Below are 13,879 nucleotides of genomic sequence, written 5' to 3' on the forward strand. Positions count from 1 at the left end.
TTGTGAGTGTGAGTGTGAGTGTATGTGTCTTTTTCTTGTTGTGGTGGAGGCGTCGAGCCATATGGGGGAGTGATAGAGGAATTTTAGTCAGAAACTGTTCGTTATGTTACACTGGCTTTTTCCCTTTGTGTTGTCTTTGATCTATTTGCTTGGCTTAGTATTACAAAAAAAAAAAAAAACCAACTAAAATAATATATTCCCAGCAGCTTCCCAAGGATCCGTTCCTTCTTATCTTTTTTTTTTTTTTTTTTTTAAAGTCTCTCCCCCTCCACCGCCACCCTTTACTCTTGTGTCTGTCATTATTTAAGGTGGTCCTCACAGAGGAGACCTCCCCTTCCCCTCATCTCTGGGTAATTTAGTAGACATTAAAATTACACGTAATGTTTCCCTCTCCTCTCTTGTGTTTCCTCTGTTCTTTTTATTAAATGTTGGTTATTGATTTTCTAAAATCAATGTCTGTTGTGGGGCTTTTTTCCCCTTACAAGTATCTAAAGCGCGTTGCTGATCAACTGGATAACAAAAGCTTTGTGTCAAGTAGCCTTTTTTCTTATGTTAAACAGTCATTTTTTTGAGAGAGAAAAAGAGAATGAGATTTAAAGCAACGCGTCCAGAAGTGCTCTTTTGCAGTAAAGAATATTCTGAGTGTTTGGGGGGGTGCGGAAGGTTTATTCTTCTTCCTCAGCCTCCTTGCTTTTTCATACAAGATTATTAGTTTTAGCGTGTTAAACCCATCCCGTGCTCTGTGCTGAGGGATGCGCCTGCCTGTGTAGCATTTTCTCAACACGATTTGAGTGGGAAAAGGGAAAAAAACCCACAAAAAATCTCTAAAAATAAAAAAGCTGGGTGTTTCTCTTTGCCCAGGACACCAGGGCTGCAGCCTGGTCTCGGGGAGCTCCTGTGAACCCGGGTGGCACAGATTCTTGTTGCTTCCTTGCAAAAAGTCTCTTTTTTTTTCTCCCAGAACTGCACGAAACTCGGGAAAGCCACCACTCTCGGGAGTTGGAAAGTTGAATTGCGATTTTGATGGCAAGCGCTTAAAGATCCCGCAAACTTCCAGTCTGTGCGCTGGTTACGCCAAGGTCTGGCTTCTGCCTTCAGTGTCTTGCTCTGGCCAAGGCAGAGAGGCGGGGGAAAGGGGGGGGGGTGCAAAAAAGAAATTAATTCTGTACTTTCTGTCCGTCCACTCTTTTCTCTTTGTGCTCCATAATTTGTTTCTTTTACTCATTTCTAAGTGAGAAATGTCCTGGTTCTGAGAAGCAGGTAGACAAGCGAGGGTGGCTTTGCTTAGGAGTGGGATGGCTTTTTTTTTTTTTTTTTTTTTCCATTTTCTGTCTCTCGACAAGCGCGTATTCCCGTTGGGAATCGCCCAGGATTTATCTGGACTGAGTGGATTTTTTTTCTTTCCTGGATTCGTGGAAAAGATGTCACTTCTGAGCTTGTGTCTTTGCTGATAACACCAGAAATGGTGATGCTTATCGAAATCAGGCAGAAATTCCTTAGAAACGCAGCAGAACCAAAATAAAATTTAAAAGCCACCTCCCTCCAAAAAAAAAAAAAAACAACAAACAACCAAACCCAAACAAATAAAGGTAGATGGTGATTAAGGAAACTAGGGGAGTGTGAGTGGAATCCCACTGAAATTACAGACAAACCATAATAAGCCAACTGGTGCCTGAGTGGGCTCCGCGCCTCTGCGCGCCTCTCCGCGTGTGTGCGGGGGTGGGCAAGGCTCGGGATGAGATAGCGGGGGCTGGGTGAGATGACGGCGGAGCTAAATTAGGTGGAAAGGAAGAAAGCTCGGGATTTTCCCAGATAACGGGGAGCTGCGGGAGTGAGGGAAGGGAGGGGAGGAGAGGGGCGATATGGAAATGATATGGAAATAGGGGGTGAGGTCCCCCCCCGGGGGGGAGAGGGGGGGAAGAGAGGACCCTGAAAGGGCGGGGGAGGAGTGGGTTGCGCGGAGCGGTGGCTGCGGGAAGTTCGACCGGATGGTTCCCAGCGCCGGGCGCGCTGCGCGGCACTTTCGCTCGGGAGAGGAGAGGAGGAGGAGGAGGAGGGGGAGGAAAGAGGAGGAAGAAGGAGGAGGAGAGGGCAGCGAGCCCCCTTTCCGCACCGGCGCCCCGCGGAGGCGGGGGCTGCACGGGCGGAGGGGGCGCGGAGGGGCGCGGAGCAGGGAGCCGCGCAGGCAGCCGCGCAGGCAGCGCTGTCCGGCCGGCCCGGTGCCCTGCCCTGCCAGCCGGCTGCCCCTCTCCTGATCTCTGTTGTTTTGGCGTTTGACGGGTCTTTTCCCCCCTTCCTTTCCTCTCCCTCTTAAAAAAATTAAATAAATTAAACAAAAATTAAAATCCCCAGGAACGAGGGGGGAGGGAGAGGGGGGAAGTTGGGACCTAATTTGCTCCAAAGTTTCAGCAAACAGCTCTCTTTGATTCCTGTGCCATCTCGCTTCCAGTTGTAAAGAAAAAGGGAGAAAGTTCAATGCTTTCAGGGCGTCTGATCCGAGGGAGAGCACAGACCAAACAAGCAGGCGCGGTTAGACTCGCTCAGAGCCTTTCCCCCCACCCTAGGGAAAAAAAAAAAAAAAAAAAAAAAAAAAGGACACCCACCCAGCCTCCTTTCGGGGATGCTGGGGAAGGGGAGATAAACCTCCCACTTGAAAAAGAGGGGGAAAAAAAAAAAAAAAGAAGAAGGGGGAAAAAAAAAAAAGGCTGCCTGCTGCCTTTGGTGAGTGGGAAGTGAGGTTTGCCTTCCCTGCCTGGAGAAGTTTGGAGGTAGCTAGACTGGGGCTGGGGTGTGAGGAGGCAAACTGGTTTTTGCGCAGTTCAGGTGGCGGAAGGCAGAGCGGGGATGCGGGAGCGCTCCCGCGCCCGGGGATCCCTGCCAGGCCGGGAATCCGTTGCGAGGAGCTGGCGTCGGGAATGGCTTACTGGGTTGGGGAGAGAAATGTGCTCTACCCCCAGAAAAGCACCTGGAGATAGGTATTAAAAATTAATGCAATAAATGCGAGTGGCCAGGGCGTAATGATTACCCAGCCACATTTTTCCCGGTGCGGATCCACGTCCAGGCTGAGCTGTGACAGTGAGCAGAGGAGGTTGTTTTCTGTGTCAGAGACTGAGCTATTTATTTTATCCTGACTTTCGAGAAACCCAGCGAATTTGGAGATTAGTGTCTGATTTACTGTGTGCCATTTGTGACCAGCCGGTGCTCACTGGCTTTTGCTTATCGCGACGAAACTTTGGGGGGATTTTCTAATTGCTGTCAAGAAAACACATTTGATGTCTGGAAAAGACGTATTTGAAAAAAAGTAGAGGGGGAAAAAAAAAGGAAACCATTACAAGTTAATTATCGATAATTATAAAGAGCCAACTGCCCAAAGTAGGGAAAAATCTATGGAAGACTGAGAGGCAAGCTCTCAGGACAGGCTGGTAATATTCCCCAAGAAAAATGTGTTGTCTCCCTTCAGAGTGGAAAGAAGGGTGTTGATTCTTTTGCAGCAGCCCCACATTCATTCCAAGAAATAGGAAATTCTTTGCTTCACAACAGTTTTTGGCATCTGCATTATCCCACTGCTTTTAAGGTGCATTTTCTCCTCAGCGAAAGAGAACTCTTTGTCCTTTTTTTTTTTTTTTTTTTTTTTTCTTCCTCTTCAAGACCATGGCTTCCCAAGGTAGACACTATTTTGTGCCTGTCACATAGAAAGGGAGTGCAGGTTTGCAGTGCTCACAGACAATTGATTGTCTGCCCTAATGTGTTTCATTTACATGTTTATAACGTCAATAGTGCTGGGGTGTCCACTGTACCATTCATTCCAGCATTCCCACAAGGGTGCAATTGTCTGAATGGCCAAGTCAGACACCTTTTTGATTGCTCTTTAGTTGTCTTTTTTTTTTTTTTTTTTTTTAGAGTACGGACTAAAAAAAAAAAGGGAGAAATCCGTGGTGCAGAGACACTAGTTGAAAATATTTCAGAATTAAACGTCACCGGTAAAGCAGATGCGAGCCTTAGACGAGCAACATATTTTAACTAAGGTTCTGAAGGTGGAAACAAATTGAGAATAGTGGGGATGGTTACTCCTCACCACATCCAGTCCTCTCCCTTGGTGTTTTTAAGCTTTTTTTTTCATGATTTCTCGTTTTCATTTTCATTTCAGCCCCTCTAAATGCAGCCACCTCCTAACTCTTTGTGTGCTTAACTATAATTTGTGATTTTTTCCCCCTATATATTTGCATATCTCTGCGTACGCCAACAGAGTCAGCTAGCCACTTGGAAAGCCTATCGAGAGAATATTTAGGCTGTGAGAAGTACAAACTTTAAAAAAAGGGAAGAGTAAGATACAAATATTTCCTCATCAAGCATTTTAATGAAAAAACTGACTTTTTCTTGAAGCAGTTTAACTCGGGTAGCTGTGTACCAACTTCTCAAGCCTGCGTTTGCCGTCCTCTTGTGTGATGAGCTTTCAGCAAAGTGCTTCTAGGAGTTCCCAAGTCTGTAAAAGATTACTTTTTGAGGTGTGCTGTTCTGGTTTGGTATGCCACCTTGGTTTTTATCAGTGAAGTTGCTTCTGAGGGAGGCAAGAAACGATGGCTCCTGTTCCGTATCCGAATAACTAAGCCACGCAGCTTGCTGGAAGTCCTGTGTGGTGACAGATGTATACCTGCATATACACCTATGCATGCGGCCAGCGTACAGATGTAGGCATGGTACACATAGGTACACCTCAAAATAACGGTTCGCAGTCCAGATGAGATCATTTTGCCCCCAAACCCGACGCTGATCCCAACAGCTACCATGAAGACGAGTTGACTTGTTCCATCAGAAGGGAAAAGAGCGCTCAGTCCTATAGCTCCTACTCGGGAGGTAAAGCAAGGGAAAACTTTTTGTTGTTGTTGTTGTTCCCTTCTCTCTCTAATTTTTGTTGTAATTTTTTAAAAGGCCTGTTTGTGGAGAGGGTTGGGGTTTTTTTTTTCTTTTTTTTTTTCCCTTTCTTTTTCCTGTGCCTAACAGGGAAGACACACACAGTAGATGCACCGTTAGCTGAACCCCTGACACGGCGGTCTTTTGAATGCCTTAGGTATGATTTCACTTTCGCTCACATCAATGCTGACCTGAATGCCTTTCATATCTGATCCGCTGTGTCTCTCCCAGTAAACATCCCCTGAGGGGAGAACAAAGAAAGGAGCTCTTCTTCTTCTTAATCACAATTCAGCCCATTCACCGCCGGCAGGCTACATTTGCATTCTGCAACAGAAAGCCAAGATGAAAAGGAGAAAAAAAAAAAAAAAAAAAAAGAAAGAAAGAGAGAGAGAGTGAGAAGAAGGGGGAAAAAAAAAAAAAAAAAGCAGAAGGGTGGAGGCTGAGTGAAATAACTTAGGTGTTTGTAGCTGTTTGTTGGGCTTTCCCCTAGTTACAAGCCTTATATAGCTGCTGCGCTGCCCGGCCCCGGCGCTCCTGCCAGGCAGATAGCCTTACGGGCCGGCGTGCCTGCGCTATTCGCGGCCCCTGGCCCTGGCACCCGGGCTCCAGAGTCTCTGGGAGGGGGATCAAATTCGCAAATTCTGCTCCAGGGAGGGTGAGGGTCAGGTGTGCGCGCTCGCCGCTCGTCCCCGCGCTGCTTTTGCTTTGGCTTTTAATGACTGTTTTACCGGGGGAGCGGTAAACTCTGCCGGTAGATCAGCGGTGAAAAAAAAAAAAAAAAAAAAAAACCAAAACCAAGCCCCTTTCCCCTATTGAAACATATTATTTAATTTTTTGTTGTTGTTTTGAAGGGTGGGGCGGGGGTGTTTTCGCGCTGGGGGTGGCCCCGACCCGGCGGGGCAAAGCAGCGAACTCAGCAAATCCTCAGCGGCACCCGAAAATGCCCACGGAGGAGGAGGAGGAGGAGGAGGAGGAGGAGGAAGGCGAGATTTGTGGAAGTTTCTGCAGCTCCCTCCCGGGGTTTCATAGGCTCGTTCGTGTGCATTTTCCGGCTGCCCCCCGCCCCTCCTTCTCCTCCCCATCCCCTCCCCAAAATTTCTCTGTTTGTTTGTTCTTCTGTTGCTTTTAATCAGACAGTTTGAAAAAGAAAAATGGTGAGGTCTTTGGTCGTAGTCACTTTTTTCTCACCAAGAGAAGGTTTATTTATAACTGGATCCTGCTTACCGAGAAGTATTTAAGCCCTTTCAGGCAGAGCTGTCAAAATTTCCTGTGTTGTTTGCCTCTATTTGCAACACGTAAAAAGTAATACGCGGTTGCTGGTGTTGGAATAACCGGGGTAGCGCAGAAATCTCAAGTGACAAGTTTTCAACTACACTATCTCCTGCTGACCAAACTGTCATTTTTCTTTAATTTTTTTTTTCCCAGAAACCACTTTTTAAGATCCTAACAGGGTTTTTTTTTTTTTTCCCCATCAACAAATAGATTAAACGTGCTAAAGCAACTTTGAGAGGGAAGAACAGTTTGAACAATGAGGAGCGGGAGGGATGTCTTATTTTCCTGCCGCCGCTATGGCAGATTTCACTCATAAGGAGCACGCTAACCGAGATGTTACCAGTTGAACAGAAGCATGTGACACAGATTCCTGATTTTTTCCCAGAAGATTTGCAGAATTTACAAAAAGAGATTATCTCTACACCTTCCACCCTCCTAACCGCCCCCATGACCCAAGCAATGGAGGATTTAGGCAGATTTACTTCAGTAAACACCTTTGGACACTTGGGGAAAAGTAGGAGTCTGTTTGCAAAAGCAGGCTTTTGTTAAGTGAGGTGCTGGATAATGCTTTACCAAGCAGCTGTGATATTAACCTACCCAGTAATGCTGGAAAAAGCATTAACTCCTTGTGGGCTACCGGGCCTTGCCTGGCAGTGGCCGTGTTGGCCACACAGGTACCAGGCCTGGAAGTGGGGGGGGCTTGAGGAGGAGGTGGCACTGCTGAGGCCACCGCAGCCACTCAGCCGGACGCATCTTTAACTTGGTGGCAGTTGAACATTTCGGGGTCGATCCATCAGATACGGGGCTGGGGAAGAGCTACGAGGCATTGCCGGGAAAGCCTCCTCCACCAGTTAGGGGTTATCTGTAGGTGCGCGCGTACGCCATACCTACCCCCATGTATATAACATATCCCCCAAAAACCTCGCTAGGAAAGCTCACAAGCATCGCTAAGCGAGGCAGATCAATTTAGGATTCGCGCTCGCGCAGCGGGAGAGCTGAGAAGTTCCGCCGGCAAACCTGTACGAGTGAGCGGCTTCCCAGTAGCTGCGGGCTCCTGGGGTTCGAAGGCAAGCCGTCAGCTTTCTGGGAGCTTCATGTTCCCCAAAGTGAACTTTTTTTTTGGCGAGAAAGCTGCTTGCTGTTCTTGTCTGAGCCATAAGTTTGTAAGTTAGCTATTTTTGCTGGGCATAAGAATAACTTTGCAGGTGTTTCTTTTTTTAGCTTGAGTAAGATTGCTTCATTCGGGGATTTTTGTTGTCGAGGGTTCTTTTTTTGTCGATTTTTTTTTTTTTTTAAGTCTAGGTGTCAATGTTAGAGCAGCCACAAATGTGTGAGAAAGCAAAGGGTATGAGACATGACAGAATTAAAGGTGTTTGCTATGTTGTTACCCGTGTGTCAAGCTGCAAGCTCCCTTTGTCACAGCCTCCCGGTGATTTGATAGTGCAGATCCACTTCCCTTCCAAGTGACACAGCGGTTTCTAACGGGGAGGGAGTGGGGGGTGGTGATGTTTAACCCAGTGCGGTCGTGGCTATTGCACTCACTTCCCCAAAGACATTTAAACACCCCAACGTCGCGCGAACCCACCTTACACGAGGGTGCCGGCGAGCTGGAGCACCAGGACAGCAGCCATGGCATGACGGTATCTGGCATGGAGCGTCGTTTGGCAGGAATGTCATCTGCCAAATCATCCCATAATTGCGTTTTATGTTATTTGTATGAATGACCAAGCATGCAGTATTCCTTTAGAAATCAAAGGAAGGCTTAAAACGCGTTTTTGAATACTTTCAGACCATGGTCAGGTCACAGTTTGGGACTTGAATTAAACTGATCTCATTTGTGATCTAATTGAGGTTGGCAACAACCTTAGCAGTAGCAATAACACACAAATACGAATCAAAGAGCAGAATTCAGCAAATCAGATCTTTCGCTCGAATTCTGCCTGGGAGTTGCTCTCCGACTGCCAACAGAGAAGTTAAACTTTGTCCCGCTTCTCAGCGGCAGTGCAAGCCTTGCATATTTTGCGAGCTTGCAACGGGAAAGTTGGGTTGGGTGCGATGGGCACACGAAGGCGAGAAGGAAGCCGGTGCCTCCTGGGCCAGGGGTTGAGGGCAGGAGCAAGGCACAGCGGCCTGTCGTGTATTTTTCCCGAGGGCCCAGTGGTTCGGAGCGCTGGAGGGGAATACGGTTGGGAAGGAGGGGAAAGAGGAATAGGGGGCTGCGAACAGGAATGATAAATTCCGAGGGGAAAGTCAAGGCAGCTCTCCCTATCTTCACATCTATGGCTGCGGATGCCAGGAATGTCATTACCAGAGTGGTGGCAAATTGTTGACAAATTTCCCAAATTGGGTCTGTCGGGAGCAGCTTGCCCGGGGCAGGGCATCCCCTTCGGGGTGGTTCAGACCCCCCCCAGATCAGGATGCTACTGCCCCCACCCCCGAAAGTCACTGGCCCCGGAGGAGCATCCCCCCCACCCCAAGCATCATCCCCCCACCCCAAGCATCATCCCCCCCACCCCAAGCATCCTCCTCACCTCGAGCATCATCTGTGCCCCCCCCTCAACATCATTCCCCCCCTCTGACCCCAGCAGCAGTGGAGTGGAGCGGAGCAGTGCAGAGCGGGCTCGGCTGCCCCTAGGAGTTCAGGGGTGTCTGTGTCCTCCCCCCACCCAGGTCCCCAGCCGCGTTCCAATGACGGAGCAACCCCAAACTTTGCTCTTGGTTCTGGGATTCCAAGTGTGTCCTCAACTCCCCCCCCCAGCTGCGGGCCGTTATTTTCTTTGACTAAAACCTGTTTACTCGCCTCTTTGTTTTTTGACGTTAAACGAGTTTCCATCTCCTACTCCTGTGAATCTCGAAGAAATAGATAAACCATTCTATTTCCCCTTCTTCCCCCCCCAACTCGTATTTTAAAGCAGCGATCCTGACAGCAGTACTATTATTGCACTTTATGTTTTAGTGGATGTTTGCTGTTGCTAGTTACAGCAACACTTATCATAAGACAGCAAGAAAAGAGTAGTCCCTGGTAATTAAAGTAATGAAATATTCATTTACTCTACCTTTTCAGTAGTCTCACAAATTAGGCTGCTACATTTAATGCCTGCACTGCCTCTGTTTTTATTATAATGGCAGCTTTCGCATCTGCAATTAGGACTAATTCTGACAGTTACAATTTCTGAGGGATGGTAAACAGTGAACGAGATGTGCAGCAGTGGTATTACACGTGAAAAGCCCTTGTCTCTTTAACCTTGTTGTTTTTTTTTCTCGCAGAGGTTACCTTTTCCCGATGGTGCAAAATCGACTTGACATAACTGTTCATCAGTTTCAGGGTTTTCCCTGGAGGTATTTGCATCAAATCAGCCCAGTCAAGCTTCAAGTCGAAATTGGCAGGCCAGAAAGTGACAGGGTAGGGACTGGGAAAGAGACAGCTAAAGTGGAGGCAGCCAGCTGACAGCAGCGATGGGCGGGCAGGGGGAGAGGGCTCAGCACCCGGGGCTGCCCTGTCCTGCTCTCCCCAGTTCCCCCCAGAGCTCCCTCGGTCACCCCCGAGCCCCCTCGGACCCCTCATGGTCCCCCCACCTTGAGCCAGCACCGAAAGGCCAAGAGGTGGGAGTACCCATCCCAGTACGCAGAGGAGGCTGCTGATGGGGAGGGCGTTTAAAAAAGACCCCTATAAATGGGGGAAATAAAAAAAAATAAGATGGTGTGAAACAAAGAGGCAAAGTTGGCATCGCTAAGCAGCTGATTTTGCCGCGGTTCTTTATGTGTTTACGCAACCGGGATGAGAAGTGACAGAGAAGATTGTTAATACCAACGCAAAAATATTTTGATCATCTCAAAAAAAAAAAAAAAAACAACCCCAACCCAGAGAGACGTTCATCTGGAAAGATAATTACATTAGAATCAAAACAAACATTTCCTTGAATATGTTATTTCATTTATCCTCTGTCACAAGAGTTGGGGGGGACTTCAAGTAGAGTGACGTGAAAATGAATTTTTAATAGAATATTGGCCAAATCGGGATCGTTCCCTGCGACGCTCCCCCCACACTCTGATAGAATTTTAGTTCTTTGAAAACAATTCCAAATCTCCTGTAGCGTGGAAGGGAGCAGCACAGCAAGGAACAGGCAACACCGGCAGAGCCATTCCTTCCTTCAAGGTGAAAAAGAGCAAAACTGCTTTTCCTGGGGAAGCGAGCTGGCTCTCTATATATACATATATATTTATATTTTTTTTCCCTAAATACATATATGTAGCCTTTACCAGATGATTAAAAATCACTCTCACTTTTCCTAGCAGACTTGTGCTAAAGTAAGCCTGGCTTTCAAGCAGTTTTTCAGCTGTGTGTGTGACAGGCATTGGCTGATCTGCTGATGCCCATTCGACAGGCACTGTTGAGCTAAAGTGGTGTGACGGCACAGTTTTGTTAAGCTGTGAACAAAGGGCTGGAGATGCCTCGCTGGCATCATCCATGTGCATATTGGCCTTGTCACAGTTTTGCTTGATTTAATGCTCTGTTTATTCCTAGATATTAGAACTTAAATTCCAAACAATATGTTTTCGTATACTCGGCGCAAACTTTCTTTTAAAAGCTTTTGCTCCCAAGAGCTACAGATCCATTTGTCTGTCCGATATCCGTGCAGCAAACATTTTAAAACATAGCTCCCAGAAAAACAGGTGGCCGGTAGCCTCTTAACTGTTATCCAGTTAAAAAAAACGGGATTTCAGTTTAAAAAAAAAAAAAAAAGTCTTATAAGGGGAAAAGATTTATTTCTTCTTTGATCATCTGTTGAGAGTTGTTATTTATTCCAACAGTGGATTTTCTTATAAGCTGCCGAGGAGAGGTTACCCTGTGTGCAGGCTGGGCGTGCGGGATGGACTTTCCAAGTGCCGTCTCATCCCAGCGGCATTGCTGCGACAAAAGCAGCGCTTTCCGCAAATACCTGTAAGCGTAGCCGGGGGAATGTTGGCAGGCAGGAATAAAGCGAGCTGGGTTAGCGCAGGTTAGCAGAAGGGAGCAGGAAACCAGCTTAAGATTAAAATATATGTATATATATGTTCATTAGGTGGCCACAACTTTGTATCTCAGCCGTTCATCAAGAGAAAACATGAGTGTATGGAGCTGTATTTAGGTTCTGATTCTCTTCTTGTAGAGATGCCGTAGGCTTTGTCCATAGAAAGTTTTTCTTTTGGTTTTCCTCTCCCCTTCTTCGCCGCCTTTTTCAACGCTCTTCAGGTTTGCTGCGAGTGTTTGCTAAGAGATTAGTTGGCCAGCTTGCATGGTGGAGGTAGCCCTGGGAGGCAGCTCGGTGCTGGGAGGAATGCTCGCTAGGTCGGGGCGTGAAGACAGAAGGAGCTGCCCAAGCGGGGCTGGGGAGCAGGTATTTTCCTCTTTGTTGCCTATCAGAGACAAAGTGCTTATGGAAAGGTTTGTGGTGAGACATCAAATCTCAGCGGGAGCCCAGATGTTCCCACTTTTACAGGCTTACCAATGAACATTTCGGCTTAAACAAGTTTATGGAATAAAAGATTTATTTATTTTTTCCTTAGTAGATGCAGCATCTTTGCTTGATTGCGTAGAGATTGTATCGCTCCAGCCACTCAGGGTTATTTGGTCCAAGGCACGATGATGCTTTACTCAAGGGCTACGGGTAGGGATGGGAGAGAGGGAAGGAGAGGGAGGAGGGAGCGTTCAGCAAAATGAAAATATTCCTTCTCCAAACAGTGCGGTCTAGAGCCTAAATCTGAAATTGAATCTGCTGGGCGAAACCTGTACAATTTTTCTACCTGCCCTTAGCCTGCTTCCTTTCAACGATGACAGTTTTACTAACGGGAATGAATGGGCTCGCTTTCTCTCGTACCTTTTCTCAGGATGCGTTTACATCCAGTACTTCAAACAGAGAGCTGGGTGATATATGTCGGGGGACAGCTTGCACAGAATAAGCTTTAATGGTTAATTTTTGTATGGCTTTATAAATGAAAGGGACTTAAACCTACTAGCAGTATAGATCACAAGACCTTATGTGGCCTATTCTTCTCGAGATGCACAAGAGATTTACGTGCCTAAGTCCCATAAGAGTTAATGGGAGTTACGCATGTAAATCTCTTCCACAGTGAGATAATAGACCCTTTTATGTATGGATAGCTGGATTCTTACAAAAATCACCTACTGAACAGTAGACTTTATGTCCTTCCCTCTTGGCAAATATTTATAAAGCGAGCAGGCCAGGGGATAAGACCGGGAACCTCCCAAGACGTCTCAGAACCACAGTGACCCCCGTGCTCCCATGGAGGGTAGCAGCAAGGCAGCCAGGCCCAGGTTGGCCTTGTCCCTGCCGTTCAGTGTCCCAGTCCGGTCTGCTGTGGGTGACATCGCGGGTTGGGTGGCGATGGGGCAGCACGGGGGGTGATGTTGCCTCTTGGTGAGTCCTAGTTGGTGGAGACCTCTCGCTCCGTGTGGTTGCAGAGGAGATTGGGATGGGGAGAGCTGCTGCCTCTCTTCCTGGGGGGTCCCCCATGACAGCACAGGTTACATCTGAGGTGCGCTTCTCCCCATGTTCCTGTGCCCCATCCCACCTCTACTGGGGGATTTATAGCCCTGAGGTGGAGAACCCCAGCAGGGCTGTCCCGGGCCACTGGCAGAGCACGGTGGTGGTGACACCATCTCCCATCTGCTCCCTTCCTGCTCCAGCGCGACCTCCCTCCCTGAGAAAGCGAGCAGGCTTTGCCTCCGATGGGTACGGTCTCTGTGTTTCTCTGTGGGGATATATATAACTTGGACGATCTGTATCTGCCAGCCATGAGTCAGATTGAGATCTTATCCCCCTGTAACGTGCAGCCAGAGATAGCCAGTGCCGCGGCACACGTGTGTCAGTAATGATCCCCGGGTTTTGTGAACCGCCGCTCTTTTTGCCATCATTGTTCCTTTCCATCACTTGCCTGCTCCTTCCCGATAGCGATCTGAGGGAGTTGGGTAAGCTGCAGACTTGCCAGCCCTCAGCTCCCAGGCCTGGCAAAGAACAGTCCAAAAAAAAAAAAAACCAAACCAACCCCAAACTTACGCAATGAGACTATCAGATTAAATCCAAGGGTTTCTACCAGCGGCGGGATGGGAAAAGCCCATTGTTTGCTGATTATCGCATCATCAGCCCCGGCTGATACTAGGGTGCTCAAGGAAAAGACACTTCGGTTACAGTTGATTTTCAGATTCCAAAATGGTGCTGCAAAGTCTGTGCATGCCTAATTATATTTTATGCTAGGCTGTGCAATACAAAATGTATGCTGCAGCAATCAGTGAGTTAACAGTATCAATCAATTTGTAAACAGATGAAGTCACTCATTCCCAAACTGGTTTTCCAAAAACAATTACTAAATTACAATAGAAAAAAATTGTACAGTTACTGTATTTGTGTGCTGTGTTACAATCAACATACCAGGGAAACAAAACAATTTAATGCAGAAAAATCATCATTCATCTACATTATAATTGCTTCTTTTTCACATCTACAGGGCGGTTAATTAAAATTGTGATTAAATGCGGTCGCGCTGCCTAAGATGTCTTGCCCAAAACAGGTGGTACAGAATTTAAAAGTAAAAAAAATGTAATTAGCATTGGAAATTGAGAAATTGCCTGTAAGAATCAGTGTTAATTTCAGTCAGTGATGAGGTAATTTATAAATGAATGCAGTGGAGGCTGTGC

General features: G+C 47.2%; 1 protein-coding gene across 2 annotated transcripts in view; it reads left to right on the plus strand.

The window, feature by feature from the left end:
* ZEB2 (zinc finger E-box binding homeobox 2) overlaps positions 1-13,879 on the plus strand; it is a 114,641-nt gene that overhangs the window by 4,139 nt on the left and 96,623 nt on the right. The window contains exon 3 of one of the 2 annotated variants that reach the window (XM_086750592.1): positions 962-1,079. The exons of the other annotated variant lie outside the window; for it this stretch is intronic. The gene's annotated coding sequence lies outside the window, so the exon portion shown is untranslated. The remainder of the gene's footprint in view (positions 1-961; positions 1,080-13,879) is intronic. 2 annotated transcript variants of the gene reach the window in all.

Source organism: Chlamydotis macqueenii, chromosome 6 (genome assembly GCF_036417535.1).
Source record: "Chlamydotis macqueenii isolate bChlMac1 chromosome 6, bChlMac1.mat, whole genome shotgun sequence".
NCBI lineage: Eukaryota > Metazoa > Chordata > Aves > Otidiformes > Otididae > Chlamydotis > Chlamydotis macqueenii.